We start from the raw sequence: 4,482 nt of genomic DNA, 5'->3' as shown, positions 1-4,482 counted from the left end.
TGTTGTCACAATAGAGCTCAATAGGGTCAGCGATACTGGGAACCACCCCAAGTTCAGTGATGAACTTGCGGATCCAAACTGCCTCCTTTGCTGCCTCTAATGCAGCAATGTACTCGGCCTCTGTCGTAGAATCATCTACTGTGTCCTGCTTCGAACTTTTCCAGCTCACAGCACCACCATTTATGCTAAATACGAATCCTGACTGCGATCGATAATCATCTTGATCGGTCTGGATGCTGGCATCACTGTAACCCTTTACAGCTAGCTCATCATTGCCTCCATATATCAAGAAATATTCTTTAGTCATTCTTAAGTACTTAAGAATATTCTTGACCGCTATCCAGTGACTTTCACCTGGATCTGACTGGTATCTGCTCGTGACATCAGGTCGAGTACATAACATGACGTACATGATAGATCCTATGGCTGAGGCATAAGGGATCTGATCCATGCGGTCTCTCTCCTCTCTAGAAGAGGGACCTTGAGTCTTCGAAAGACTCACGCCATGTGACATCGGCAGAAATCCCTTCTTGAAGTTCTGCATGGCAAATCGAAGGAGTACCTTGTCAATATATGTACTCTGACTTAGGCCAAGCAATCTCTTAGATCTATCTCTATAGATCTGTATCCCTAAAATGTGGGATGCCTCACCTAAGTCCTTCATTGAGAAGCAACTCCTTAGCCAGGTCTTGACAGACTGAAGCAAAGGGATGTCCTTCCCAATGAGTAGTATGTCATCCACATACAATATGAGGAAGACAACTATATCCCCTACAACCTTATTGTAGACACAACGCTCATCTTCATTCTTGATGAAATCAAACTGTTTGATTGCATCATCGAATCGAAGATTCCAGCTCTGAGATGCTTGCTTTAGTCCATAAATGGACCTATGCAGCTTGCATACTCTGCTAGTATGCTGTGGATCTACAAAACCGTCAGGTTGTGTCATGTACATATCCTCGAGCAGGTTTCCATTCAGAAATGCGGTTTTGACATCCATCTGCCATATCTCATAGTCATGGTATGCTGCAATGGCAAGCATGATCCGAATGGACTTAAACATCGCTACTGGAGAAAAGGTTTCATCATAGTCAATACCATGAATCTGCTTGAAACCTTTAGCTACCAAGCGACCCTTATAGATAAGTCCATCTATGTTAGTCTTTCTCTTAAAGACCCACTTACACCCAATGAGTTTTACCCCTTCAGGTGGATCAACCAAAGTCCATACTTGGTTGGTGTACATGGATAACATCTCGGATCTCATGGCCTCTAGCCATTTCTCGGAATCTGGCCTCATCACAGCTTCCTGATAGGTGGTCGGCTCATCCTCTATGAGCACAATGTCATCATGGTCAGACAAGAGAAATGAGTATCTCTCAGGCTGACGACGTACCCTATCAGACCTGCGAAGAGGTATGTCTACTTGAACTGGTTGTTGTTCCTCAACTCTTTGTGGAACAACATTGATATGGGTTAGGTTTTGTGGGTCTTCAGATGAGGAAAGAAAAGGAAGAAAGAGTCAAAGGAGGAAAGCCAATAATGGCCGAAACATACTTTCAGAACAAAGATAGGCCAATATCGACCGACACATGCCTGCCGAACGAAGGTAGGCCAATATCGGTTGATACATGCCTGCCGAACGAAGGTAGGCCAATATCGGTCAATACATGCCTGCTGAACGAAGGTAGGCCAATATCGGTCGATACATGCCTGCCGAACAAAGGTAGGCCAATATCAGTCGATACATGTCTGCCGAACGAAGGTAAGTTAATAACGACCGATGCACACTCCAGAGCAGAGATAACCCAATATCGGTCGATACATGTCTGCCGAACGAAGGTAGGCCAATATCGGTCAATACATGCCTGCCGAACGAAGGTATGCCAATATCGGTCGATACATTCCTGCCGAACGAAGGTAGGCCAATATCGGTCGATACATTCCTGCCGAACGAAGGTAAGTTAATAACGACCGATGCACACTCCAGAGCAGAGATAACCCAATATCGGCCGATACATGCCTGCCGAACGAAGGTAGGTCAATATCGGTCGATACATTCCTGCCGAACGAAGGTAGACCAATATCGGTCGATACATGCCTGCCGAACAAAGGTAGGCCAATATCGGTCGATACATGTCTGCCGAACGAAGGTAGGCCAATATCGGTCAATACATGCTTGCCGTATCAAGGTAAGTTAATAACGACTGATACATACTTCAGAGCAAAAGTAGACTAATATCGGCCAAAAGGGTTAACGAATACCTCAGAACATGTTGGATAAAATATTATTACAAATAGAAGTCACATGAAGAAGAATCATACATGAATATATCGAATAGAATAATTCATGATGGAGAGTATATATTTTTTGGCGGGAAATATGCTTTCAGATTGTCTTGCAGGCACTAAACGACAAAGAAGGTACATCTGGGGTACAAAAAAGATTCCTTAAAAATCATCTTCCCCAAGTACGCAGCTGATGTCATAATGAACTCTAACAAACCGGGGTCCACTTCATGACTACGGAGGTTATATGAAGTGGTATAAAAGGGGGAATCCTCTCCGTTGGCTAGGTAAGTTCACATCCCTAATTTTCTGGCTACTGTTCATCTTCTTCCTTCTTTGACATCAGGCGAGATCACTAACTTGAGCGTCGGAGGGCCTAGCCAGGGATTCCCACCCCGGTCCTAGGTCACTGACGAGAGTGTTGGTTGGTCTCTTGTGCGCAGGAAGCCTCGGGAGCTTGGGAGATCGACTTTCTCCTATCTAAACGGGGATTTCTTCCTACTCATCAGATTTCCTTCGGTGATTCTGGTTTTCTTCCGATCCGCTTTGGGTATCTCGGGTCGAGGTTCTACCGGCATTACTCTTCATCAATACGGTGGGTTTTTTCTCCCAGATCTCCATCACGGTCAGCTTCTCAGACAGGATCAAACATGATCCACAACATTTTGTGGTTCCAGTTCAACTTCCATCGAGGCTTCAGTGCTATGGTCCGCATCTTGAACTTCTTCAAGATCGAACGTACTCCCACTTGTCTTTCTAGAAACAAAGTTACTTTCTAGAAAGACCCGTCTTTGCCGCAACTACCTTGTGCTGACTGGGAATGTAGAAGTAATAACCCTTAGTTTCCTTGGGATATCCAACAAAGTAGCACTTGTCGGATTTGGGTCCTAATTTGTCTGAGACTTGACGTCTAACGTAAGCCTCACAACCCCAAATCCTCATAAAAGACACCTGGGCATCTCTCCCAGTCCATATCCTATATGGTGTCTTTATCACGGCCTTGGATGGAACTCGGTTGAGTATAAAAGCTGCCGTATCTAGAGCATATCCCCAAAGGAATGACGGAAGATCTGTGTGACTCATCATAGATCGTACCATATCTAATAGGGTACGATTCCTCCTTTCGGATACACCATTCCACTGTGGTGTTCCAGGAGGAGTGAGTTGGGATAGAATCCCACACTCAGCTAGATAGTCACGAAACTCATGGCTAAGGTATTCTCCACCTCGATCTGATCGAAGTATCTTAATACTCTTGCCAAGCTGGTTCTGTACTTCATTCTTGAATTCTTTGAACTTTTCAAAGGATTCTGACTTATGTATCATCAAGTACACATAACCATATCTACTGAAGTCATCAGTAAATGTGATGAAGTACCTATAACCGCCTCTAGTAGCGACATTGAAAGGGCCACATACATCACTATGTATAAGTCCTAACAAATCAGTCGCTCTTTCGCTGTGCCCACTAAAGGGAGTCTTGGTCATCTTGCCTAGTAGGCATGACTCGCACATCTCATAAGATTCAAAATCAAATGAGTCCAGCAAACCATCCTTCTGGAGCTGGGATAAGCGCTTGTCATTTATATGACCTAAGCGACAGTGCCAGAGATAGGTTTGGTTCATGTCATTTGACTTGAAACTCTTGGTATTTATGTTATAGATAGGGCTTTCAAGGTCTAGAATGTAGAGTCCGTTCATCAGAGGTGCACTACAATAGAACATATCATATATACCTGAAGTGGAAGTCTCACTTCACTTCTTCTTAAGATCTTCCAGGTACACCTTGCAGTTCCTCTTCCAGTGCCCGGTCTGACCGCAGTGGAAGCAGGTAGCATCCTTGGTGACCCCTCCTTTAGGCTTCAGTGTCTTGCCTTTGCCCTTGGATTGGGACTTTCCTTTGCCTTTGGGCTTGCCCTTGCCTTTGTGTTTCTGAACCATCAGAACAGAGTAAGGCTTTGCCTTCTTAAGGTTCAACTCAGCAGTTATCAACATGCTAAGCAGCTCGGGCAGTGGCTTGTCAATTTCGTTCATATTGTAGTTTAGAATGAATTGACTATAGCTATCTAGCAAGGATTGCAAGATTAGGTCAGTGGCCAACTCTTGGCCAAGCGGGAATCCCAACCTCTGTATGTTTTCTATGTACCCAATCATTTTGAGTACATATGGGCCTACGGGAGCCCCATCTGA

The sequence above is a fragment of the Zingiber officinale genome, chromosome 11B (genome assembly GCF_018446385.1).
Source record: "Zingiber officinale cultivar Zhangliang chromosome 11B, Zo_v1.1, whole genome shotgun sequence".
In the NCBI taxonomy this organism is placed as follows: Eukaryota; Viridiplantae; Streptophyta; class Magnoliopsida; order Zingiberales; family Zingiberaceae; genus Zingiber; species Zingiber officinale.
Note: the sequence above shows the minus strand (reverse complement) of the source record.